The following is a 27,984-nucleotide window of genomic DNA, read 5'->3' as shown; positions in this document are numbered from 1 at the left end:
AATAGTGTCATAGCTAGAGGGACCTCAGCAACAATAATTCGGCTTTTCAATGCTTCACAGCCTCCCTCTCCTCACAGTGTTCTGCAGCACTTTTTAGGAAGATAGCTTAAAGCGTTCTTTCTTCTTTTCTCAAATCTCGTAACCTGAAGCTATGCTGGTGATTTTTTTTTTTCTGGGATTCAAATCTCAGTTTCCCCAGGATGTCAAGGCGTTCCTCTTGCCTGGCGGCTTCCCTGGAAGCTCCTTTGTCTCTTCAATTTGTTGACACGGTAGTTTCCCCTCCTGGCTGATCGATCACCTTTGCTTTGGTCTTGCTTTCCTGTCTCGGGGGTCCTGTCTTCTCCAGGCTCCCCTGAGTGCTGGGCTCACTTCCCGGCCACATCCCCTGGCCCCATCTCACCTCCTCTGTTTGCCTCTTGGCCACCTTTATCCCTACCTGTGTTTTTAGGTGGGCTCGATTGATTTCTGCTCTGTCACACTCACCACTGTCCCCCACTCTTCCCTGCAAACAGGAACCCAGAGGCATATTTCACACCATCCAGTCCCTAAATACTAGCCTCCGAGGGTCGTTCCCCAAATGTGGCCCTTGTTCCTTTGGTGCCCACAGTATGCTTTTTGGCGGATGTACATTCAAAACACTAATAACTAGGAATTTGTTTTGTTGCTTATAAGTAAAACTAGCTCATCACATCCAGGATTTCATAGATGAGGATCAAATAGCGAGAATGAGGCTGGAACAGGTTTTTGATTAATTTTTTTTGTTAAAAAAGCCAGCTTAGGAGAAAATATTTAGTAAATAACATTAAGTGGGCACATGGACAACTGTGAAGGGGACAGACCGCCCATCTACTCTAAGCAGCCCTCATTTTACAATGAAGGAACGTGGAGCCTGGGAGGGAACAGGCTGGTTTGTAAGGAACTGAGCTCTGAGGAATGCAACTGTGGCTCTCAAAGAGATGGGCTTGATGTCTGTGGAGCCCCGGGGGCCAGCCTGTAAGGCGCTTTCCAGTGAGGGGCAGCCTGGAGCCGGGCAAGGTGGGCCCCACAGGGGCCATGTGCTTGCGTTGTGTGGGCTCAAGGGGCTGCTGGGAACTAGACCAGGTCGAGCCTTCCCGGGAGAAGACCCCGGCATCTGTGTGCCCTGGAGAGTAAACGCTAGGAATAAGGAGTAGGTCTGGCGTCCTGTCTCTTTGCTCAAGATTCTGTCACATTAATATCATCCCTGCTTGACACCGTTGTTCTCCCTATATTTTCACAATCCTCGCTGTTTCTCTTTGAGCATCATTCATTCTACCCATGGTGGCAGGATAGTTTGTGGGGCTACTCATTTGTGTTTGGTTTCTAATTTTCCCCTTAAACCCTCTGACCCACTAAATAAGCCAGGGTGTGCCAGACTTTGTTGGGGACCTAGCACAATAACTTCGCTCCTTCCTTGCTAAGAGATCCCTGAATATGGGGGGCCCAGTTCCAGAGGGTAAACATGATCTGTGTCAGCCACTCCTGGCAATTTTGTTCTCCTTTGCTAGTGTTTGGTGTTTAGGTTGTCATGTGATCCAGCTCTGGCCAATAAGAGCTATAGGAAGTCTTTGAGGAACTTTTGGGAAAGTTTCCATTTTTTAATAAGATAGATACAAATGAGGAGAGATTCCTTTCTGCTTGGGACAGCATGGCATAAGGTGTGATATTCAGCACCACAGCAGCCATTTTGCCACCAAGAGGGAAGACATGGTCAACCCTCTGAAGATGAATGAGGAAGTGTTGAAGGAGCCTTCATACACTGTTGAGTCATCAAAGGATCCTTGGAAGTTCCTGTCTCTGGAGATCTTGTTAGGTGAGATAATTAATGCTATTATTAATTGCATCCATTTTTGTTTTTGTTCTGGCCAAAGTGTCCGGAATGGTACACGGTGGTACACTTTTACTCCCCCATGCCCTTGAGGTTTTGTTCTGCCTAAGGGAAAAGTTGGCAGCAGAGTCTACCCATCCTGGCTTTTGTTTTCCAAAACCTGAGCTCCTAAAGAGTTCACACCCTGGGGGTCAGGGGAGGGAAGAGTTGCCAGGAATTCCTGACAAAAGTCACGATTGCTCAGAGATGCAGGTCTCCACGGTGTACGAGGAAGGCTTGTCCCTGGTAGGGGACTCCCAAGAGTTCCAGGTTTCGTGGCCCAAGAAGCCTGCCTCCAGTGGAACGCTTGGGCTCGAATGATGAGGCTACCCATGAAGTCTCTGATGGGCTGGGGACACAAGGACTTTGCCCATTTTCTGGACACCTCAGAAGCCCTGTACTCTTTTTTTTTTTTTTTGGTACGCGGGCCTCTCACTGTTGTGGCCTCTCCCGTTGCGGAGCACAGGATCCGGATGCGTGGGCTCAGCAGCCATGGCTCATGGGCCCAGCCGCTCCATGGCATGTGGGATCCTCCTGGACTGGGGCACGAACCCGTGTCCCCTGCATCGTCAGGTGGACTCTCAACCACTGCGCCACCAGGGAAGCCCCCTGTACTCTTAATGTGAACTGAAGGAGGAAGAATGGGAGCTCCCAGGAGATGGCTGAGATAGAATTCCTGCCGACCTAGTGGGAGGGATGCTTGGAGTTGAGTTTAACCTGATTCTAGGGAAATCCCGAGTCTGTGGTGCACGATCTATTCCTACTGGACCACACTGAGCATCTTGCGGCACTCCTTGCCCCACATTTGTCTGGCCGGAAAGCTGAATTCTCCCCAGGACATGCTTAAATGGAGACGATGGCAAGGAGCATTGGCCAAAGACAATCTAGGATCTGAGTAGATGCAACGTTTGCCAACCTTTGCCTTCCTTCTGCAAAGGACTCCCAAGGAATGCACCATTAGGGACTTCCTACTACTTAGAGTACCAAGGAGCCAAGGACAGTGCCTTTACAGACCTTTCTTTTTGTATGAAGATCATTCAGAACAAGGCATATTTTGAGATGTACTAGTTCAGCATTTTAAGATGTTACCATCTGGAGTCCTCTGATCGGTGAGCAGTCGGGATAGAATCTCAATAGCTATACTTCCCTAGTTCTTCAATGTCTCATATTGTATTTACTATAGTTCATGGTATAAGTTCTCCCCCAAAAGACTTAGGGTTTTTTCCTTGATGAAAGTTTTCAACACTACAACTGAGTTTCCTTTCCTGAGTCACATTAAAAAAAATAACCTTTTTTGGTGGGGAATAATTTCAGATTTACAGAAAAATTGCAAAGATAGTACAGAGAGTTCCTGTCTGCTCTTCACCTGTTCCCTTCCTAGTGACATCTTACATAACTGTGCACATTTGTCAAAACTAAGACATTGGAACATTTGTAACTAAGCTACAAACTTTATTTCCCCAGTGTTTTTCATTTGTTTGTTTGCTTTTTGTTTTGTTTTGTTTCCCACAAATGTCCTTTTTCTGTTCTAGGATCCCACACTGCATTAGACTAAGTCATATTTAATTTTGTGTGCGAGATAGTTGTTTCTGTTTTCCATTCTGTTTTTAGCACACAGCTTTCAGTCACCTATCATGCTCATCTCGTGGCCTTCTAGACACCAAAATGTCATTCCTGTCACTGAATATAGAATTCATGTCAGATAATGTCTCTTTAATAAAGTTCCCAGGTTTACACAATATCTGTGAAGCTGCTAAAACTTGGACAAAATTTAAAGGCAGTCTGGGCCACAAGCCAGATCGTAGCTTCAAAATATAACTTGGTGAAAACTATTCCCCAGAGAGCACCTTGGAAGGGAACACGTATAAACCCGCACAAGTTAAAATATTTTTTCTTTTCATGCAAATTTGGAAATTTCCATATTCCTCCTTGTTTAGGGGCTGAAAGGTTAGGAGGCAAGTGGATTTGTATTTTTATCCTTTCTGTGAGAAGATTAGCATGTGCTGCCTTTAAAATGCTCGTAATCGTTTTTAATATCCATAGACTCTCATATATGATTGTCTAAGTAATCCAATTGGGAAATTAATTGCTTGATCTTGTAAGTTTCTGAGTACAAGATGTGGAAGAGATATCAGAATGTAATTCTGTTTGATGGTATCTTGAGATAGGCTCACTCTTGGAATTGATTTTTGGGTCCGTAGGCACCAACTGTGATATCCTCTACAGCTGGGGGAGCCCGACCTTGCTGTTTGATGCTATATAGTCACATTTACACTGTGTCTACATTTGGCTTCATAAACTCGTGGAACAAAATTACAAAGTGAATAAAAGGTCCATAATCAATTATTTTGCCTTTGTGACTTGAGAACTGACTTGTCAGATCCTTTTCTCACCAAGTCACCTGTGCTTTCTTGCGGTCATGCATGTATTATTATTTCTTCATCAGCTTATGGAAACCTCACCATGGGATCCATGTCAATCTCATCTTGACAGATACAAACAACACAGCGCCAGCCACCATATTTGAGCATCCTGCATTATTTTCCCCTGGCCTTGTGCATTTTTTTCTCAACTTACATTCTCTAAAGACATGGATACAGTCTTCACGCACTGGACACTTGACTCTAGGGCAGACTAGCTTCATCTTCATGCTTTTGGAGATTAAGCTTCTTTCAAACCCGCTTCCTGTGAACTTCCTCAGCTGCGCCATTTGCATATAATCTCGCCTCTTCAAATCCCCGTAGATCTAAGATCTGACTTGTTTGTTTCTTGGGAATCACAAATTTCTTTGCTGGGTTCTCCAACTTTCTCTAGGTGTAAGGGACTTCTGCCCCCGCTCCCCTTTCCACCTCCGCCTACCTAGCTTGCAAGATTGTGACCGAAACTGGTGAAGTTCTGTCCATGCCCAGTAGCCAATGAAGGGCATCATTTCTTGAGCATCTTCTGGGTACCAGACATCGTCCATTCCCTCAGGAAACTCATGGATCCTCCCCACAACTTTATGAGACAGCTCCTTCTATTTCCCCCATTTTGCCTGAGAGGAAACAGAATTTAAATAGTTTAGTGTGAACTTAAATAGCTTCTCTGGGCCACAAAGCTAGTCCCTGGGCCATAACGCTGGAGCTGGAACTCACGTGTGTCGGGACCCCAGAGTCGGACAGTGCTTCTCTCCCTGGAATAGACCTGTGATCAGGTGAGCACACAATACATATTTTTAGCTCATCAATCTAATGCCCTTTCTTAAGCAAGGAAGAATTCACTCTCCTAAATTGCATTGTGACTGCATAATGCAGTCTCCCAGTACATTGTTTAACTGCTCCCTGATCTTTGAATGACTTTATTGTATTACCTACTGTCATTATTACATTCTGAAATTGATTTTGGAACAGTTAAATCTTTCCTTTGAACTGAATAATAGGATGCTCCGAGTTGCCAAGATCTCCCCATCCCACGCAGGCATGGAGGGAACTCTCCAAGCTCTTGGGAAGTTTCCTGATCATTTTCACTAGTGACGTCAGGCAACGTGGACCACCACATTTTGCGAACCCTCTCCCTGGGTTGTGGCCCCTTTCCCAGAATGGAGCTGTTGCAGCTGCCTTTGAATGTTTGGATTTCCTTGAAAGCTGGGTGACCACATCCAAATCTGCCTGAGGGGTGAGATGGTATGATTTTCCCAGGTTAATGTAGGCATTTCTGGAGGCTCGGGGTGGGGGTGGGGGAGGAGGAAGGTCCGCTGGCTAGGCTGAGGGGCCATATCCTCTCCAGACTCTAATTCTTATGTGGATCTCTCAGGGGGCTTAGTCCAAGCCTCCATCCTTCACAACTTGACCATCCTCGGGTCTCTCTCTGCTTGGACTATGTTGTGTCTCAGTGCTGTGTCTGGCTGGGGGACCCTTAGTGGGACTGGGCTCGCTGCACCTGGTGGGAGAGTATCAGAGGCCTTTGGATACAGGAGGTGGGGGAGCTGAGTGAGGCACTGGCTGGGTCTCAGGAAGCACGGGGTAGTGGAGAATGAAGACAGGTGTGCGGGTCATCTTAACCTTCTCCTCGTTTCCAAGGTGGAGTCAAAAATGTCTTGTTGGTGGAATTAACTAGATCCCTGTGGGCGTCTCCCTCTCTCTCCATTGGTGTAGTCGTGCCTAGTGGGTCCTAATTGTCATTTTGGAGCAAACTTGGCAATTTGTTGGACCCTGAGCATGGCAGGCAGGGGCGAACCTCTGGGGGTTGTTTTTGTTAGCGATTTCTCTCATGTTCCATTTTCTATGAAACAGATTATTGACTGAAAAGATAATTTATTCCCTCATCCTCTGTCTTATGACCTCAAGTCAATTTATGCCACGTTAGCCAAACTCGGTGCTGACTGAAAGTGGGATCACACCACACAGGCTGCCCCCAAACGTGGGCATGGCAGGGGCACCGAGAGTGTCAGCTAATTTAGAAAGAAATGCCTGCCTGTGTGAGGATTTATTTATAAAGTCTATCAGATATTTTACCTTGAGAAACTGCATTTTGGTGAGAAGTGTACCAATGAGAGGAGGTGTCTGGGCAGACCTCACCTGCTCTGGGTTTAGGGCAGGATCCGTGTATTTCTCCGGTGCCGTGTCCGGAGTGAACTCTGTGGTGGGATCATGCCTGTGTCTCCAAGCACTGTGAATAGTTTCAAAGCCTTTCCAGGCCTGTTATTTTATTTGTTCTCCATAACATCGCCAGACCCTGAGCCCCAGAGAGGTGAACTGACCTGTCTAGGCTCACAGGTGGGAGATGGGGCTAGAATGGGGGTCTCCCCATTGCCGGCCCCGCACTCACCTCTGGAGGGACTGGGTCATGGCCATGCTCATCTGGGGACTCACTATGACACTGTGTGGTTGCCACTGCCGCTGCGCCCAGTGTTAGCGACAGCCAGGAAGATGGCGCCCTGGCAGGCGGCCCGCACTGTTCCCGTGGAGCGCCAGTCACCCTTCCATCGTTTCTGGAGGGCCACCTGCAGATCGCAGGAAGGTTTCTGCAGAGTGAATCGCAGCGGCTCCCGGGGTGGATCCTCAAGGCTCAGAGGTGAGGAGAAGAGGCCTGTGGGCGCCTGCACTGCCTGCCCCCTTCCTCTGTGTCGTGCGCCACGCCCACCCTCTTCTGAGCACATGCTGCCTCCCTCCCACAAAGGGCACAGGCTCTCCTTCCCACGTTTCTGCTCCAGGGCAGGAAGGGCTTGTGGCCAAGATCTGGGGCTGCTGAGCTAGCGGGAGTGGGGTGTGGGCGTGGTGAGCAAGTTTGAGAAGAGCTGGTGCAGGGGTGGAGGAGGTACCACTGCTCCGGGCCGCGGGCCGTGTTCCAGTGGGAAGGATTGGAGAGCAGGAATGCAGAAGTAAAATACGAATGCAAAATGCAGCACTGGAGAAATTCCCGGGGGCCGCCCTTGCTTAGGATCACGCTAATAGAGGGAGACAAGTGGAAGGACGGCTTCCAAGCATCAGAAATGAGCCCTCAACATCCGGGGCAGTTGAGATCCACAGGGCGATCCTCAATAGTGGGAAGATGGACCGCGGAACATCATGGCCAAGCTCTCCTTCCAGCCGAAGCAGGCGTCTGCTGCGCGCAGCCTCTTCAAAATGAACAGACCAGGTTCATTCAGGGAGGCAGGCTGGGAAGACAAACTGGCTCCAAGGGCCCGCCACATGGGGGCAGCAGCTCTGAAAAGTCCACACTGCAAGCCACTCTCTGTGGCTGAGACGCTGGCAGACGTAACTTGCCTATTAATAAAGGACATTTCGAATTTTAAACAATTTAGGGGAGAAATCCTGCTTGGATATTAGTCCGGAGTTTCCGTGTATATTCATATTGAAATTTATCTCTAGAAAATAATCCATAGATAAAGAATAGAAATCACAGCCAGGGTGAAATAACCCTCAGAAGATCACAGTATGTGGTCGATTTTCTGAGTGGATGAAACTGGGTTTCTAGCTTATGCTGGGAGTATTTGAGCTAAATTAAGTCATGAGAGAAGATAATACACTGTACCATCATTTTAAAGTAATTTAATCACGAAAACTAAAAATTTGGAAGAAAACAGATATTTTACTTAATAGAAACCATCTGTACCGTACAGTAGGCAAATTGTATAAATGTGAATAAAACTGTCTCTGGAGGAGAATGGCTCAGACACTGGCTTATATAATGAAGATGTATTTGTGCCTTTTAGCATTTGCATTGTGTATTAGATGAAGTAAATCACACCAGAGTACAAGGGAAACAGTTACAAATTTTATTGCCATCATACGACGGGTGACAAATGCAGCATTAGAAACAACACCTATGAGGGGCCCATCCCCAACTCCGAATGGCTCTCCACTTCGGACAGGTCTGGATGCATCAATCGTTACCGAGCGGTGGGTCACTCGGACGTTTTCGTCTAGTTACTGTCGCCTTAGTGGCTGGTACCCGCAAGGACCATCTTTTAACTTGTTTAGGCTCCAAGTGTGCAATTTGAATTGGCTCCTCCAGGGAAGGAGCTAATTTAAACATGTCCGGAGTGGCTTTCGCGCTGGACTTTTTGGCTGGAAGGATGTGGGCGGGTGATCTGAAAACCGTCCCTTTACTCCTGTTGACCTACATCAAAATGCATTTATTTGACAGGAAACTTTTGTTCTCTCGTAACAGGGGCTGGCTCACTCCACTCTGTAGCTGAAGGTCGAGTGGCCACATTTTTCAAAACAGGCACTTGCTCCTAATCTGCAAATTAACTAAATAATCACAACTGCTAATTATACAGTATCAGGCTTGGAATACATAGGGCTTGAGTAATAATCAGCTTTTTAAATTAAGTTGGTGACAACCACTATTAGCTGCTGTGATTTAATAATCCTAATAAACGTGCACATTTTAAAAAGGGGCTCTTTGTAATTTTTTCCCAGCATTTGCAACTGAATCTGTTAATGAAAAGAGAACACAACAGTTTTATGTTACAGACGATGCCATAATAGGTAAATAAAAGGGCTCCTCCAGATGCTGTTAATGATGGAGATGCCGTGAATATGAATTGGAGAAGCAGAGCGAAATCTGAAATCAGGTTTCTATTTCTGTTTGTTATGATGAATTAAGGCCAGGAAGAGAATCTGATGCCTATTGTACATTCAGCATTTTGGGGCAATAAGGAACAGACCGTTAACAAATACGTAAAGTAAAAACACCTCCCTGAAGATTTAGAATTTGGCAAATTTAGAACAAATGAGATGCAATTTTCTACCTCGTAGGCTCGCCTGGATTTACCTAATGTTATTATAATATATTGGCTCCAATGGAGGACCTGCGTCCTTAGGACTGAGGCACACACCTCAGCGTCAGGTAGGGGGCTCCTTGAGGGGAATTGGCCCCTTTCCCACCCCCCAGGACTCCTGCACCCCAGAGCCCCCTGGGGGGAAGCCACCCCACAGAGCAGCTTCAGTTGCAAGTCCGAAGGGTGTAGGGGGCACTGGAAGTAGAGTGGGTCTGGGGGGGCTCCATCTGGGTCGGCGGGGACCCTCACCCTGCCCGACTCGAGTCCTCCTCCTTCTCTCTCCCCACTGCTGAGAGCACTTTTTTTCCTAGTGGTCAATTGAAATTTTATGGCTAAGTTATTTAAAAGAGACTATAGAAGAACCAAATGAGGGAAGGATGATGGAAACACTGCCTGTCTTTTAGAATAATTACTCTTGATAGCAATTTGCACTAATTTGCATTAAAAACACCCATTTAACCAATCTGCTGAAAAGGGCGACTTCTTGTACACCGTTTCCTAAGACCTCGCTGCAAGTCTTTTTTCCTCCAAATATAAATTTAGTTTAAATCGTGGAAGTAGTCCAGGGCAGTGAGGAAATCTCTCAGCGTGGGCCCGGGATTAGGCTTGTTTTAAACTACCTGCGCAAAATTAGGATATTGCATTTCACGGCAAATTGGCCTCATTTCTCATGAATTGCCCCTTTTATGTGGAGTAACTTTAAAAGCCAGGCGATGAGGGCAAAGGTCAGAGCCAGGATTCCAGGCTCTGTTCTCTCAGCTTGACCCTAGACAAAATCCCTGATCTTCATGTCCTGGGTTGTTTTTCATCAGAGCAAGAAAATTAGCGAAATATTTTGATCTCTTCACTCTCCAAGGCCTTCACAGTATATACACATGTATAATGTAAGCGATGTTATTACTAATGCTAAGCTTCGGTGGGGCGTGCCCGCTCCCATACGAAGCCTGCAAACTGACAATGATGGTGTTACTCATCTCCCAACCCGGGGTGGGGGGGGGCGGGGCTCGTGGGCTTGGATGGGTCTGTGTGTCAGTCACATGACCAAGGAAGCCACGTGGAGACAGTTTCCCCTGCACGTCTCTCTCTCCATACTTGGCTTCCTTCTACTGCACCTGATGTTCTCCTTGTACTTTATTTCAAAAAGAGAGATGAAGGTCCAGTCTGGCTGTAGGTGGCAACCATTCGGACCCTCACTGCCACTCCTTTAGTTTCTTCTTTTCTGCCATTTTTGGGTTCTTATTTTGTTTCGTTCTGTAACTTGAAAACATTTAAATCTAAAACTCGGGAAAAGAGATGAAATTCACAGGAGGTATTATTCTGAGCCTGCTGGCTACATCTAAGGCTTGGTGAGCAGAGGGTTGAGAGCGGTGTCAGGAGGGCACCGGGCTAGAATTCAAGGAGCCGCCAAGTGTCTCATTTTACAGATGGAGAGACTGAGGCCCCAGAGGGGAAGCCAGGTGGAGAGCGTGGGCATTTTTTCCTGTTTTCCTTTATTTGTGTCAGTCCCTAAAGTGCCCATGTTTTCTGTACCCATGATTCAGACACTCTGAATACGGAACAGAGTTTCTGGAATTCGAAGCTATGGCTGAAACCAGCTGACAGCCAAGCGCAGACTCTTTTGTCCCATCCCTGGCTTTGTTCTTACCCCTCCCTCCTTTCTTCCTTTCCTTCTGCTCTTCCTTCCTTCTTTCCTTTCTTTTTCCCTTTCTTCTCCTCTCACTTTTTTTCTTCCTTTTAAGCCAATGTTCTGATCAGTTTAGTTTCACCTGAAGTCCAGAGTGCAGACCTTCCCAGCCCTGAGCCGCGCACAGAGCCATTGCAGGGGTGCCTGGGAACGCAGGCTCTGTGATGAGGGACCGAGGTGGGGTGCATGGGGTGCAGGTGCACAGGGTCGTCCCTGTGCCCTCGCTTCAAGCCAGAGCACCTTCTGGCTGTGACGCATCCTGCAGAGGCCAAGAAGGAGGGCTGGGCCAGAGGCAGAAAGAAGGCAAGAAAAGAAGGCTGCTCCTGCCAGAGCCGCTGGAACCGAGCCCTCGCAGTTGCATCTCTCGTGCACTAGATGGCAGTCTTAAGCTTTACAAGGAGCCGGGTGCGCGGAGCGTAGATGTGACATCCCAACCTTCCTCAGCGCCTCCTGCCGGAGAGGCTCCTGGGGAGACAGGGAGAGGGGAGGAGAGTTGGAGGCCTCCTGGACATTTCCTGAGGCCCCCAGTGTGGGGGCGCCCCCCGCTGTCCCCTTGGGCGACCAGGGCTCCCAGAGACCCACAGAGCCGCTGCTGTCAAAGCCAGGAATTGCCAGTGTGGTCCTCGCCGTGGGCTCTCAGGCTTTGTTTCCTGAAAGGGGCAGAAGCGATCAAAAGAGCTGGCTCTGACCCGCAAACACCACCAGACCAGCCAGGAGTAAGGGGCTTCGTTCCGGGATCTGATGGGAGGTTCTGCATTTGCCCACCTGGTGCCGGTTCAACGCTGTGCTGGAGAATGATCCCTCCTAGGGAGGCCTCTGCGTGTCTGGGAAACCTTGCATCCCTTCCAGTGCGTGAGGACGCCTTCCATCTGGAAGGCGTGCGCAGGGCCCTGTGCCCGGGGGGAGGGTGCCCTGCTGTACGCAGAGGCTCCCTGGGCCACGATCAGCCACCTGGTTGCCTGTGAGTCCCTGAAGCTGGGCCCAGCCAGGGCCAGGTGGGGATGAGTGACGTACAAGAACTGGGTACAGTGAGCAGACAGTGGGGTCGGATCCTGTGACAACTGTGTGTCTCAGCAACCAAAGCGACGGGAGGAGCCAGGAGAGCTGGGCCAGGGCCACGGCAAGTGGTGTTACGGCTGGGGGTTAGGGTTAAGGTGAAAGGTCAGGATGCCACGCCTTCATACCAGTCGGCTGCTAGAGAATGGCAATCCACGCAGACTGTCTGGACCTCAGTTCAACCGTCTTAAAAGGAGCCTGGGGATCAAATCGTGTCTGAAATTTGGGTTGCATGATAAACAATAAATGTCTCAAATTTGGGTCGCACAATAAACGTGAACTAGAACAGATGAGGAAATATCAGAATTCATAGCATGTGATAAGGAGAAGTACTAGTTCTTGAAACTTTTTATTTATATTATTTTATATTATTATATATCGTTGATTCATAATGCTGTGTTAGTGTCAGGTGTGCAGCAAAGTGATTCAGTTATATATATACCTATATCCATTCTTTCTCAAATTCTTTTCCCATTTAGGTTGTTACATAATATTGAAACTTTTATTTAGCATATCTGTGTACGCGCGCGCGCGCGCACACACACACACACACACACGCACACACGAATGTGTGCATATACATAGATGTGTGTAGATCAGACCATGAAGTTAAAGTCTGAGAATCACCCGCCCCGTGCTCCAGAGGCGAACACGGTACAGGGTGCCTGGAACACGCCAGGGCTTTCCAGTCCCACGCACCTGGGTTCCAAAGTGGTTCTGCCATATATGAGGCACGTCACTCTGCTCATGTGGCCGCTTCCCGCTCTGAGCCTCGCTGGGCTGAAATCTGTCGCTATGCAGAGCCCCGTGTTACTTGGTGCTCTTGAAGTCAAGTCCACCTGCACACACGGCTTCCTAGGTTGGAACCATTTTAACTTGGTTGGAGACATGCTGGTGGGTCCCGGTGGGGTGCACAGAGGGAGGGGTCTGCCGGATGGAAGGATCCAGAAGGACAGCGGGTAACAGTGAAGAGTCTCGGGTGTCAACAGGCCAGCGAGTTGGCCAAAGAGAAGCCACGGATGGATGCCAGGCAGGACTGTCGCGTTCCTTTCTGCTCTGAATGTCAGTTGCACCCGGATCTGAAAGGTGCAGTCGACCCTTTCTGTCATCACTCACTGATGGGCTTTTGCAAAGGTCTGTGTAAGGGTTTGGATAAGGTGTAGGTGTTGTCTTGTGTTTCATAACCTGGCGTCTTAGGACCAGGCTGAGAAGCAGGTAAGGAGCCTGCTCAGGCAGAGCTGTGAGTGGAGGTGGCACCTACTTGCCCATCTGACTGGGCGGCCGAGCCCCTGTGCGCTTATCTAGTGGCTGCAACCTCACCTCCGGCATCCCTGAGCTCGGGCCACCTCCTGAGAGTACCAGCCTTTGATCCCCGCATGGGTCACTGTGACAGAGAGACCCACACTGAGGATGCGGAGAGCCGTAGTCCAGCTCTGGTCTTTCTACCTGGAACGCCTTGGGCAGATCTGTGCCTCGTGTCTCAGTTTCCTCAATTGAAAAGCAAAGAGGCCGTGTGGAATCATCTGTAGGCCCCTTGAGTCTGGCTGGAGCGGAGGTTACTCATCTGTTTTCACATTCCTTGGACTTGGGTCTGAATGACCCTCCCCCAGATCCAAGTTCTATGGTTCCCAGCTTTACCTTGAATCAGACCCTAATTCCTAACAATTTAATTCATAAAAGCTTTGGTTTGCTGACTAGCATCCTGGCTTGGACTCCCATAGCCCTGTTTCCGATCCAGTGGGAAATTTTTAACCTTCAAGGATGTCTTGCAATTATCTCCCAGGAATTTTCCTATTAGTTTTATAATCAACTTCACTGGACCAGCTAAGAATTGATATTCAGCCCAAATGCATTGTCAAACTGCATAATTTTACCTCTTGGTTCTATTACTTTGTCCTATGTTATTATAGGTAATATTTTAACGAGCATTGCCTTAATTGTGTTTGCAGAACGTTATTTCTACGATGTATTGGAAAGAATTTTGCAGGGAAGTGAGAGGAGTGTTCCATAGTCCAATATATTTAGGAGGCACAAGTCAAATGTATCTGAACTGATTTCATTAGTGCAGACCTTCTCAGAACCTTATCTATTCAAAGAGTATTGGGTGAGGGGACGTTCAGAGGCCAGGCTCTGCCAGCTCTACCTCTTCCCTGCTAGGAGTCTGTGGGTCTGCAGTCACTGTTGCAACAAGGGGTTGAAGGACATCATCTTTGAGGTCCTTTTCAAGTTCTGCTATTCCTTAATTTTGGTTCTGATTCCCTCTTCCTCCTAAACAATCAACTGAGAGGAATTTCTTGGGCTTTTACAATATATAAGATACTGACGGATTATATTTCTTACCTCATATAGCTTATACCCATGTCCTGTGGGAATACCAAATGTATCAGATATGTCCTCTGCCCTAAAAAAAGGCTAAATTCACCTTGGGAAAGCAGGACGTGCCAAAGGTTTCCTGGTGATACAAGGTCACCTACGTGAAGCTACGTGATAGGTAAGAAGTCCAGAGAGAGAAGAACGGTGGTCTGGTCTGGTCAGGGGAGTTGAAAGGGTCAGGTTGGACTAGGTGGTTGTTACAACAAGGCTGTGTTTGGATAGATGGGGACCACAAGGGAAGAGCCTTGAGTAGAGACCCCAGGGGCGTAGAGACTGGAGCTGTGCATCTGACCTCATTTCATAAGGGAGGGGTGGGGACATTTCTCCCCTACAATGCAAGTGGCAGCTCAGTTTTACCTAAGTAGGCTTCCTCTGCCTGGTCCTGGGTTCTCCCTGTCTGCCCATCCTCCCTGCACAGGCTACTCTCTCCTACCTGAGTTGACTTGTTTGTACTTTTCCAAAATAAACGTAACTCCTATTCGACGGGTGTGTGTAGTGAGATCCTGGTATCTCCCCTTTGCTCTCATGAGTGAGAGGTTTGAGGGGCGTAAGGCAGCCCCAGCATGACTCCTGGTGTGTAAGCTTCTCTCGTCTCCTCCCTTGCTTTGTTCTGAGGTGCCTGCGTGGGGACAGTGGAGCACAGACGTCTGCAGGTGGCTTAGGGAGCCGACGGTAACGGTCGCTCCTCCGTCACATTGCCTTGGAGCTATTGAAGCCACCTCAGTATAAAGAAAGAATCGGTGACAACTGTCATCTTTGGGATGTAGGTGTTCACGTTGAACAATTCTGTAAATTAATTAACTCATTAATTTGTTCCACAAATACATTTATTTGAGCATCATTCGTGTGCTATGCACTCGGGATACAAAGAGAAAAGGCAAAGTCAGAGTCTTTGTTTTTGGGGTGCTCGTGATCAAGGAAGAAAAACACCCAAGATAAATAACCATGAGAAATAAATTAAAACACCGTGCAACTGACGTCATACTGAACTTAGCCCCTATGTATTGTGCTCGTGTTCCAAGTACTGAGCTAAGTGCTTTGCATCGTTTTTTTTTTTTTTTTTTTTTTGCGGTACGCGTGGCCTCTCCCGTGTCCCCTGCATCGGCAGGCAGACTCTCAAACACTGCGCCACCAGGGAAGCCCAGTGCTTTGCATTTTTAACTTCCTTCTTTCATTAAATGCTCACAACAATCCTTTCCGAGCTGGTATAGTCAGTCTGTGGTTTACAGATGCAGAAATTGAGCGACAAGCAGGGTGAAGACCTTGGTCTGTGTGATTTTATGGTGCTTGTTCTCTCAGCCACCAGGGTCATGATAGACATGGGAGTGAAGGTCCTGGGCCACAGAGGAGGGAGAAGTTAACTCTGCCTGGAGACCCAGGGAGGGCTTTAGGGATAAGGAAACATCTGAGTTGGATTTTGAAGGATGAGTAGGAGTTTTCAAGGTATGAATTTGGAGCAGAGAAGAGAAAAACATTTTTGGAACCCGGGAACATGTGCAAAGGTCACAGGTCAGAGAAGAGGGGATTAGGGATCTGTGAGGGGTTAAGTCTGTTGGGTGGGATGCTTGGGCGTGGTCACCCTTGTATGTCAGGGGGAGGACTTTGTATAAAATAACAGAAGTTAAGCCAGAAGAGTTGACGTGAATTTCTCTCCTCTTCTCCCCACATTTACTAAAGCAAAGTGACGTAGGTTATGCGGAGGGAGGTGATTTGTTTATCTGGAGGTGCAAGCATGGAGCAAACCATTATTCACTCCATGAGAGAACCACCTGTGAAACTTTAAATGGTATAAAAGAAGCGCAAGAGTTCCTGCCCCTCCTCACGGCCCACGGCAAACTCCACCATCTGTGGACACGTGGCGATTCTTCACTGAGCAGAGCTCTCTCTAAATCCCCATCAGTTCCTCCAGAGTTAAAGATAGAAGTTCCATATGCAGTTCCACTCCTGGGTCTATGCCCCAAAGAACTGAAAACAGAAACCAAAGCAAGTATCTTTACACAGATTCTTAAAGCAGCACTATTCACAAGACCCAAAAGGTAGAAACAACCCAATGTCCATCCACAGATGAATGGAGAAATAACATGTCATATATTCACGCAATGGAATATTATTTGGCCTTAAAAAAGAATGAAGCATTGAAAACATCCCAGACAACAAAAGACCACATGCTGTGTGATCATATTTGCATCAAAGATCCAGCATAGGTAAACCCAGGGAGACAGAAAGTAGATTGGTAGCTGCCGGGGGCTAGAGGTGGGGGGAATGGGGAGAGGCTCCTCATGGTACAGTTTTGTTTGGGGTGATGAGCTTGTTTGGGAATTGGATGGAGGTGGTTGTTGTACATCACTGTGAATGTAATCAATGCCATCGAGTTATGCATACTTTAAAGTGCTTAATTTTATGTTATGTGAACTTCACAGCAAAAAGAAAAAATCCCGGTCAGTGCCGTTCTGGGGTGGGCACTGTTTATCAGCTGGAAAAGGGGGCAGCATGGCCAACAGCGTCCGGGTGGGCCCCATGGCATCCCCGAGAGGCCCGGTCCCCCTTCTCACCTCAGAGACCGTTCCCCGGGTCTCCCGGGAGGAAAGGATTCTTCACCATGTAAAGCAGTTATTTCCAAGTGGACCCACTTGACCCTGTAAATCACTTTCGTGAATGAGAGATAGTAAAGGGCAAAAGTTACTCCTTTCCTATTCTTTTAATTGCCTGGTCGATAGGCACAATTGATTTGAATTGAGAAATAGTCTCCAGGTAACATTTAGGAAGAATCACTGAGATGGGCACATCGCGAATGACCCTCTGCTGCTCTCCACGGGGACCGCCTTCGGGGTTCTAGCCAGTGCAGCTAGGCCTACGCTCAGAGTGAGCGAGGCCACAGATGCACGTCTCCAGTGGTCCTTTGGACAGGCCCTGGATGCTTCCAGTGGGATGGTGTGGAGTCCGTCAAGAGGGTTGTGCCCTAAAACTTCCCTGGAGGGTGGAGGCTGTGCCCTTCACCTGGTGGTCTGGTGCTGGGGGGGAGTCTCTGAGCAGCAGCTGACTCCCTGGAGCCCAGCCGCTGGCCCAGACCTTCTGCTGGGCTTCGTCCCTCAGAAACACCCCTGCGACAGGAGCTGTCTGCTGAGGTCACTTTCTGAGGGACTTTCCTGCCACCGCCCCTGGTGACGCTCACCTTGGAGGGGATGGCAAATCTCGCCTCTGGGTCTCTGTTTTGGGCATCAGATTGGGGGCTGTGAGGCAGGGACAGTGCACCATGCTCAGAGCAGTGCACGCCCGTGACTCCCTGCCTGCCTGAGCCTTTCTCAAACTATTGGGAGGAACAGCTGGCTCCGAAGAGAAGCCAGTTTCCAGCCCAGTTCTCGGGGAGTGATATTACAGGGAGGAAAGAATTCTGTGGACGCAATATCCTACGTTCATTAGACAGCTCATCAATAAGATTGGGGGACAGGATTGATGTTTTACTTATAATGCAGAGCACTGAATGGATGGCAAAAGTGCTTTTAAAAGGGGCCCACGGAACACTTTGAAAATGTTAATTAGTGTGTTGAAGCATTCTGCATAGCATTTCATAGTGAAACTGCTCCAGGGGGTTGCTTGGGATGAATTATTAATAAGAATCCGTCTCCATCCTGTGCTTCCTTCCCACCCTGATTTTGTGGGTGTGGGTGTCGGTGTGGGTGTCTGTTCTATTCATTTACTGCTCATTTCACGCAAGTGGGAAGATTGGGGTGGCCCATGTTGGGGGCCCACGTGTCTGGAAAAAAAGACATACCCCAAACACCAAGGACACACCATGCAGGAGAAAGGCAGTGCTGTACGTGGCGGTACTGGTTTTGGTGCTTTATATTCCAATTGGAAACCAAATGGGTATGACTTTTGGGGGTGAGTTTAAGGTTTCCTAAAGATTCAGGGCTCAGAAAGCAGCAGCTTCTGAAAATCAGAGAAAATCCGGGGGCTTCCTTCTGTAGCCCTCTGACCCCCACTTGGCCTACATCACTGGTGGGAGGAACCACCATTCCCTTTTCAACGGACCTTAACTGTGTTTACCGAGCAACCTCAAGGGTTCACGGAAGCTCACTAAAATACAACGTCCCCTAAACAGGTTAGCGATCGGATTCCAAGCTGAGAGTGAAGCCTACTTTCTTCCTGTTCTCAGAAGCATAGATTTGGAGAAATACAAACATATTAGCAGGGGCATTTTGCTTTAAAATTTTAAACTAATTCAATCAAGGATCATAGAAATACTTATAGTTCTGCAAAACTGAGCAATGCGGACAGGGGGGCTAATATAGTTATCCTGAGCGTTCCTTACCTTGGAGGGAGGCCAGAGATGCGTTCGCAGGAATGCCTTAGACGGTCCCCAGTTTGTCTTCTTTTGTTCCTCCCTGCCCGCCCCCCGCCCATTTCACACTTCACATTTTTGGATTCCATGTCTTTTTTCTTTAAAAATTATGTGCAGATATCTTCGCTTGCTGGAAAACAGTACAAAACTACGTCTGTAAATCATGGAGATTTTTGACCTGTTGGCCATGTTAGACAATCAGATGAAATGGTGAATTTTCCACTTTCATTTTATTAGTGTTCTCTGGTCTCAGGGTATAAAAGACATGGCCCGTGCAGTTTAAAAATGAATTAGTCGACTGGACTTCTTTGTTCAATACATTTGACAGGGATAACTCTGGTCTACTGGGCCATACAGATGTGTATTCCCCGCCTCCCACGAAAGTTTGAGGTGTCCTATTGGACTACTGTGTTTAACCCTACAGGGAAAACCACCAACCATGGGCTTAACTGGGATTTTCGTGTTGACAACTTGCTGCTATTATGATGGGAGCTGATGGTTAGCAGTTGACTGTGCCTTAGCAGTGGGGACAGGGGACAGGCAGTCGTGCGAGTCTTTGCAGCAGCAACGACAATGCCTCTGCTTTTCATGAAGTGAAGAGGGGACATCTTTTCCCAAGGAAACCCTCCTCGCACTGTGGATGTTACGGAGCACGTTCTCTGGGGCGGGTTCTGTAGCCAACTGGTTAATATTTTAAACATGTAGATGACCTCCAGGCCTTCTGAGGCCAATTTCTCTCTCGCCATCTTTCTTTGTCCATGTCTTTCCTTCTTGGGAAAAAAAAAAAAAAGAGAGAGAGAGACTTCTCAACTAAAGATCTCTCTAAAATTTTACATCCCTGGTGCGATATTATGATTTTATTCACTTGGTTTCATCAGAATTAAGCCCAGATTGAAAAGAGAAAAATCAGCTCTGCCAGCAAGGAGAGCAATGCCTAACCTCCTCCCTTTGGTGACCTTTGATAAGGGTTCTCTGCTTTTTGGAGAGTGTGACACGGCTGGCCCGTGGGCAGAACCTGCTGGCCGTCTCGGGTGCAAGATGAACGCAGTGCTGGAAAGGGAAAGGAAATGAACCCGGAGATTCTGTGGCTGTGTTACCACCTCCAAGGACAAAGGAATTTGCAGTGAGTGGTTGTGTGTGTGTGTGTGTGTGTGTGTGTGTGTGTGTGTGTGTGTCAGAGGGGCCTCCTAGAAATTGCAAAGTTTTATTTTTATTTATTGTTTGGTGATGATTTAAACACCTTATGGTGCCAAAGCAGAAGCAGAAGAAGCCTGTGTTTGGCTTTTATCAGCTAAGAGAATTAAGGTTATTTTTTCCCTTGGCTTTTTTTTTTAGCAGCCCCAGTGCCTTGGCCGGATTCCAGTTCAGGTAATTACATTCTGTCTTTCTAAATTCCCTTGTAACTCCAATTGGGCAAAAGCTGCTCTTCACTCCCCTCCTAAAAGCTGATATGTGGGGTGCCTGGCACCGAACGGGGTGGCGTTCCAATAGTGGGTCCCAAGGTGTTCCGCTGGAAATGCGTTTCGAGAGGCTTCTGCGTGCGGAGCTCGTGTGCAAATGGAAGGAGTATTATTTATGGCTGCTTTCTGTCAGCAGCTGCTAACCCGAAACTCTCTGAATGACATTTTAAATATGAAGGCCGGGGTCATTAGGACGATTAGATACAAGGTCCGTTTTGCTCACCTCTAGAATTATTGGGTGACTGAAACCGGGGTGGGAAGTGAAGAGAGGAAAACACGTCTTATCACGGGAAATGCTTTCTGTGTTCCATTTTCCACAAAATGGCTCTTTTTGTTGTTGTTGTTGTTATTTGCTTTTACTTATTTTTTTGCTATCTCCTGATGAAAATTAAGGGGGATTATTGGGCCTTTTTGTTTTTGTTTTTATTTTTTAGGGAGGAATGGAAATGGAGGTGTTTTCCGTTTGTAGGAACAAAATGATATCGCTTTTTTAAAAAGTCTGAGGTTCAATTCATTTAATTTTTCAAATATTTATTGAGTACCTGCCATGTACCGGACCCTGCCCAAGGGCTCTTTTGGACACATAAACGCTTACTGTTTTTAACCTTTTCATTAATATTTATCTTAATTATGGACACCAATGTGTTTTTCAAAAACAATGAAAGTAATTCCTATAAAAGAGCATCTGTAGGGGTGACCAAAGTATGAAATGACCTGCTTGTGTGTATGTGATTGTAATGACACCCTCTGTAGACAGCTGATTTCGGCGAAGGTATATTTCCCAAGACGGACACAAGTCTTTGCCACAAACCAGAATTTAGAATGTGTCCTGAAAGGTACAAAAGAAAATCTGATGTATGAAAGCCATTTTCATTTTAAAGATAAACATAAGAGTAAAGGGATTGTTTTTCTAGTTGACATTAGAGATCCAGGAACCTGCTGCCATGGGCCTATTGTCAATTCTGTTTGTGTCATAATTCCTACAAAACGAGGATGTGAAGGTTTAACAGACCGCATTTCTGAAAGAGATGGGTTTGATGCTCTGGGCATGCATCTCGGCTGGCTGTCCTAGTCTGGGGTCTTTCCACAAACCTAGAAGTAGACAGATCTCCCCAGTACTTTACATTTTTATTTCTGTTTGCTTTAATTTTCCCAATCCTTCGTCCTTCCGCGACTGCCGTAAATCAATGGCCCCGTGCATTTATGTGGAGCAAGCAAAGCCACTCTGAGGGGCCTGACAACCACATCTGATGTTAGGTCTTATCACCCTGTGTTTAGATAATAATTCCTTTTTGCCCTTGTACCCCCTTTCTTTACAAAACATTGGGTCCAGGCAGATATTAAACAACTCAACCCAACCCTGCAGTCTCCTCTGGGCTTGTAACTCTAGTGAATTGCATTTTTTCCTAATTACAGGAAAAACAGCAGATTGGCAAACATCAGGAAGCGGGTACACCCCCTCTGATTTACAAGGAAGAGTGCAGGGTGACTCTACAGCTCAGGAATTCAGTGAAATAAATTTATGGTTAGAAAAATTCATGTTCTTAATGTGATGAAGGTCCTTTAACTTTTAACACGTTTCTCTAGTTAAGCTGCACAGGGTTCTCTCGGAAATGGCTGTCTACAACTGCTGCAAACTGATTTATCTCCAGATAATGGTCAGAGCTGCGGACCAAATTGTTGGAAAGACCCAGTTCTTTAACTTTGGGGTTTGGGGCTGTCCGTATTACTGTTTATGCATATTCCCTTTGTGTACATGAGCAGAGATTTTCGGTGGCCTAACTTTTCCGGGCAATCGGGGTAATTTCCCTCCAGCCCAGAGGGTCTGCACTGCTGAGAATCTCTGCACACGGTCGCCCTGCTGGGATTTGCAGCCCACATCAGCCCCTTCCTTGGCAGCTGGGAAATTCCTTGAAGAATCAAGTGATCTATGTGAGAAAGATCCCGTAGACATCACGTACACATCACTGTGTACAGCAATACTAATTTGTCTTTTGAAAATTATATTTTGAGGAGCTGCTGAAATCATTTGCATTGTGAGAGTGATGAAATTTCCTCCATTTAAGATGTTTTCTTGGAAAAACAGATGCATTGCCCCAAGCCTGACATTGTCCTGGCTTTTGTGGGGCCTCCCCTCCATCTCCAGAGGGAGCACAGCCAGACACCTATTACTGGAGAGACCTATGACTTCACTCAGTGAACATTTCCTGAGCACCTACTACGTGCAGAGCAGTGTGTCAGGTCCTGGAGAGAGGGGTGCATGAGACAGACACCCCCTCACCCCCTTGGGATTTACAATCGATTGAGACATAGAAAATGGAGCAAGCAAAGGGATGCCTGCATAAAGAAATGCCAGTTGTGTAGGCACACTGAGAGAAAAAATACAAGGCGTCATGAGAGAGAATATGGGGTCTCCTGCGGTAGGCGGGCTCTGGGAAGGGGTGACTGGGAAGCAGAGATATTCAGCCCCTGGCCCTCTCTGCAAAGTTCCCAGGCGCATCCCTCGCTTCTCAACAGCAGAAAGAATCATGGGGAGGCACTATGGACGGGGGACGGATCACAGGCTGGTCACGGCACAAGGCTCATGGGGTTCGGCACAAGGCTCATGGGGTTCCGCCCAACCCGGAAGTCCATTCCCCGTCCCAGGCCACCGTGTGTCAGTGATGTCTCTGGAGGGGACGGGTCACTTCCAGCTGTGTACTATTTAGGGGACCCCAGGCTTTGTGCTGGACTGTCCCTGCCCCCAGGTTCCCCACAGCACGATGTTGTCTCTTCTCTCTGATTTGTACACTTGGGGTCAGGACTGTCCTCCTCCTGACTGTGTGTACCTGCCTGAGCGCCCACCCCCAACCCAGCTCTGCTCTGAACAAAGGAAGACCTAGCACTCTAGCCCCTGAACCCCAGATCTGATTTTTCACTTTTCCATAGATGTCTGGGTCTGACCTTTTTGTGGGTAGTTGAGGATGGGGGCACAGAAGACTAAGACATTTTCATCTTTTTCATGGCTTTTCTCCCGGAGAAAATACTCGCTGTATATTCATTTGCTTTGAAAAGGTAACTGAATAAAAATAACTGAAAACAATGTATACCTGTGTGCAGTAATGGATGTTGACTAGACTTACTGTGGTGATCACTTTGCAGTATATACAGATACGCAGTCAGTATGTTGTACACCTGAAACTAATATAATGTCACATGTCAATTACATCTCAATAAACAAAAAACAACCCCCTTGAGTTTTATGACATTTTTCTGTTGCTTCTGATAAAATTAAGAAATAAAAAATTAAGATAAACTCAAGAGACAAACAGGCATACGAGAATTACAAATACCTTAGAATAAGGCGAAACTATCACGAGTGAGTCTTAAATCCATACCCCTGCCTCCCCACCTCCTTTCCTCCCCTCCTTCTCACCAAGCATCTGTTGAGTACCTCCCTGATCCTGCTGAGACGCTGCCAGGTCCTGGTGATGCTGCGATGAAGGAGATGTGGTCCCTCTGTCTTCATGAAGCACAGCCTGGCTCATGAGACAGCTATGCACACATCAGCCTCTGGGAGAAACCTCGCTGACACATACCTGTGCACAGGTGAGCCACTGGTGAAACTTTCTTTACGAGCAGAGGAAAGGGCGACTGGAAACATCTGGGAAGCCTCCCCAGCAGGGGTAGTATCTGATTTAGGCCTTGAAGACTGAGTGGGGTTTTTCTAGAAGGAGCCCTGGGGAGAAGGGCACTCAACAGCAAAGGCAGTGCTATGGATGGACGCAAAGGAAGGACCGTGCCGGGGATGGTGGGAATGGAAAACCATCTGCCTGGGACTCCCAGGGTGACCTGCTGAGCAGCCCATATTGTTGAACCTTTCTGGAACCTTTCCAGAACCTTCAACACTTAGCAGTCCTTTGTACCATCCCAAGGGGCCTGCTTCTTCTGTTGTCTTGACGAAAACTCTAGAAGTAAATGCCGGAGCACTTCAGGGTCTTTTGCTCACAAAGTGACCATGACCCTAGGAGAAGGCATGGATGCCTTGGAGCAAGCGGCCCTGGGGGGATCTGTCACCGCCAGGTAAGGGTGGGTGTCCCTGGACCGGGTGCACCTGAGTCAGGCCTGTGCCCGGTAGAGAGTCACTGTGGGGATCAGTCACTCAGTTGACAGAGGTCTGTGTGGCCTCGTATGACAGTCGGGAAGGCACGATCATCCTGTCGTCTTGAGCAAATTTGTGCCTAAAAGAGAAAACACTGAACCCTTCACTAATGTTTGCTCTGCTTTTTATTATTCAGTGTATTTAGCTTGGGCTTTTCAGGGAGAACTGTGAAAGAATTTGCTTGACGTCCAAGAAAAAATTATTTCCACCTTAGTTAACCTTTATACCCAAACTCATGTGAATTCCTGTTTCTTTGATAAATTGAGATGTTTTTCATTCTTCTTTCTTCCTTAATGTGTAGAGGTTCATTCTTGGATGCAAACCTAATATGCTGGAGACCTATCCATGGTGCCCATCTGAAGCCTCTTATTTGTTGGAAGCATTTATTTCTTTATCCAGAAATTTTTCATTGAGGCTTAGGATGTGCTAAGTAAACGGGGCACCTAGTCCCTGTCTTCATGGAGCTCACAGTCTAGGGGGAGAGTGAGAAAGTCCCACACATCACTGCAGTAAGACATGATGTGGGTTCCGAGAGCCATATAACTAACGAGAATGGTTGAGCCGGAGATAGTTCCGGCTGGGAGCTTGGGGCAGGGGCTCTACGAGTGATGCTTATGGAATGTACACAGCATCAAGAGGCAGAGAAAGGAGGACAAATAGCATTTCTGGCAGAGGCCATGGGGCAGAGGCAGGGAAAGGTGCAGAGCTGGACTGAATCTAGCATGGCCAAGGTCAGGCTAGGAGGCTGATTTCCAGGTAAGGCTCAAAAGATGGCTTTGGCCCAGTTGGGAGGGCCCCAGTGCCATGCTGGGGACATGGCCCTATTTATGTAACCATACTTAGTATGTCCCCAGGACTGGAGAAGAAAAGTAAGAGGTAGGAAAAGGGAGCCATCAGGGCTCTGAGAAAAGGGCTACAGGAGAGATCTTTGATTTAGGGACACGATTGACATAAAAAGAGAAAAGGGACAAAAATGGGCCAAGGAGTCTCTTTACTCACGCACACATTCAGAGAAGTGACAGGTCCGTGAGCCAGGCTTCCAAACCACGAGCTGCACTGTTCACAGCTCTGCTCGTCGCTGCCTGGCGCTCACACTGCAGGCAGGCATCCATCTAGCCACTCCTCCCTCGATGGCTGTAGACCGCCTACTGTGCACAGATACAGCCATTACAGGGATGCAAGGCCCACTTGCTGCGGCGGGAGTTTGCAGGCCAGTGAAGGAGGTCCACGGTGGTGGGTAGTTCAAGGGCCTGTGGGCCAGGTGCCAGGGCAGCACCGTGATGGTGAGATGCACAGGTGTGTGCAAGATGAGGGTTTGGGCCTGGCTTTCAAGAAAGGGGCAGGCCATGGGTTGGCTGAGAGAGGACAGGAGGCCCTTTAGGGTGGGGGAGCCTCCGACTCTGCTCTTCTCAAATAAGGGTTCATATGGGGGAGACAATAAAGACAGGTTTTGGGGGGTAGCCACGTGTGGGGCCTTGAAAACCAGCGCTAGACTCTGGCTGGGACATCACCACAGGCATCTGAGCCGCACAGGGGTCTGGGGAAAGGAGACATGGGAAGACATGGGACCCAGAAGCCTCTCTGCCTGTGGGCGGCTCCCATCCTGGGCTGGGGGGACAGAACCCCTTGGGAACAGTCATGTCCTGCTTTGGGATTTTGCCCTTTGATGACGGGACCTGCTGATGGTGCTGGGCTTTTCTGCCCGTTAGCCTGGGCAAGCGGGGTTGGACTTCTCCTCTCAGGAGCCCACGGAGCAGCGGGAGGCTTGTTTGTGCCTTCTGGTGTGTGCTGGGGTGGCCTGAAGGGGAGCTGGCTGTCTCCTGGGTCTGCCGGCCCCAGAGGGGCCCGGTCTGGTTTGGGTCACTCGTCATTTACTTGGCATTTGCTGTTGGCTGAGTCCGTGCAGGCACTGGGGAGTCAGCAACAAGGCGACCTGCCTGGGACGCAGGGACTCCCAACCTGGCAGGACACAGAGCTGAGCAGAGGCAACCAGGACCGTGGGAGTGGGGATGCTGCACCAGCGTGCTTGGCTGGGGGGGCACCTCAGTGTCCCTGCTTTGTCCTGAAGATGAGGGCTGGGGCCCAGGGCTACCCTCTCGTGGGTTTGCTAAAGCAGCCCTTGGCACCTAGACTAAGGTTGGCAGACCTGAACAACCATGAGATCGAGTGAATGGGTGTCCCCAATCTTTCTGATGGGCTTCCTGAAAGGAGCTCTGGGCAGGTGACTCCTGAGGGGCACAGACAGCTGCTCGGATAGCTTGGGCAGGTCATCCAATGTCTCTGGGCCAGGAACAGGGTCCCATGGAAGAGCAAGCACCCGTCCACCTCTAGGAGCCAACACGGGGTGTCAGTGACCAAGACAAGCATCTGTCCCTTCCTCTTCCATAGCACTCAGAGGAACCCCTGCCAGGGCAGGGGACAGGATGGTGGCTGTGCAGGGCCACCACGGACAGGCAGGGAAGCCTGAGGGACACCAGCCTCCTGGCCATCCTCTAGAGTTTCTGGGCTGTCTCCTGTTCCAGCGGTTTTGGAGAAGAGACAACAGAGAAGAAAACGTGAAGCCATGGGGAGCGGTGGTCAGAAACCTCAGAGACGTCAAAACAGTCAGAATTTACCCAGGAAAAGAGATGGCATTGGACTGACCTTTGAGTCTGGACAAGATAAATAATTACCTAGGAAGGCTTGCAACAAAGCCAGCCTGGAAGAAATAAAAGCAAGAAGGGACAGCTCGATTGGTCAGGACCCCTCTCGAGAGCTTATGCCCTCCCCAGGCTGAATGACATTCACAGTGTATTTTAAGAGCTGTACGTACTGGGAGAGGTTAAGTCGATAGACTCAGCCTACTGTGCTGACTGTGGTCCCCAAGACTGGGAAGTATTTGAAATATTCCCCAACTACAGGAGTGGAAAAAACACGAATAAAGAGAAGACCTTATGGGACAGTCTTCCAAGTGAACAACCCCGTGGTTTGGTCTTGTGAGCTAGTTAGTTTTTCAAAGTATTCTGAATTTGCTGAATCCACTCAAGTTTACTATTATTTATTATCAGGTAGCAGCATAACGACTGTCTACCTCCTGGACACTTGGGGGTCATCAAATCTGTTCTGCAGGATTTTAGGACACAGGTAGCATTGTCCGTCCAAACGCAGGCAATGAGGAAGGTAGCATCCACCTCTTATTGATCATGATTTCTGAACTAACCGATAGAGAGCTCTAATCTTGGTGTAAGAATTGAATTGGTTTTGAAAATACCAAATATTACCAGACAACTCCAGCGCGGGTATAACCGCGGTGTGCGGTTTGCAAACATGCTGCTGAAATGATACACTTTTAATGAAAGAAACGTTTGGCACTTAGGGCGTGTGCCTGGTGGCTATTTACGCAGAAAAAAAGGAACGATATTCTTTTTGCATTGGTGTTTTCACTGCTTTGCCAAACTCTGCGCCCCTTCTGGGAAGGGCGAGTTAATTTCCAAGCTCTGCCCACACTTTCCCTCCATCCAGCCACCTCCTCTCCCCTGACCGTGTTTCCTGGAATGTGGGTGACCTGGGGATGCCGTGGCCACAGCGCCCCAGGGTCAGCGGAGGAAATTACAGTTGGAGCGCCTCTCAATCAAGGCCTCTTGAGAGCGCTCCGGCCTCTCTTGGTCTTAAGAGGAGGCTGCCTCCTGGGCCGGCGCTGGGCTCTCCAGACTTATGCTAAGTAGCTCCCACTCATCCGTGTAAACACGGGCGTCCTGGCGTTTCCGACAGGTTTTATGTAAAGTGATAAATTGCCC

Source organism: Globicephala melas, chromosome 16, assembly GCF_963455315.2.
Source record: "Globicephala melas chromosome 16, mGloMel1.2, whole genome shotgun sequence".
In the NCBI taxonomy this organism is placed as follows: domain Eukaryota; kingdom Metazoa; phylum Chordata; class Mammalia; order Artiodactyla; family Delphinidae; genus Globicephala; species Globicephala melas.
The sequence above is the reverse complement of the archived record's forward strand: the minus strand, read 5'-3'. Positions refer to the sequence as shown.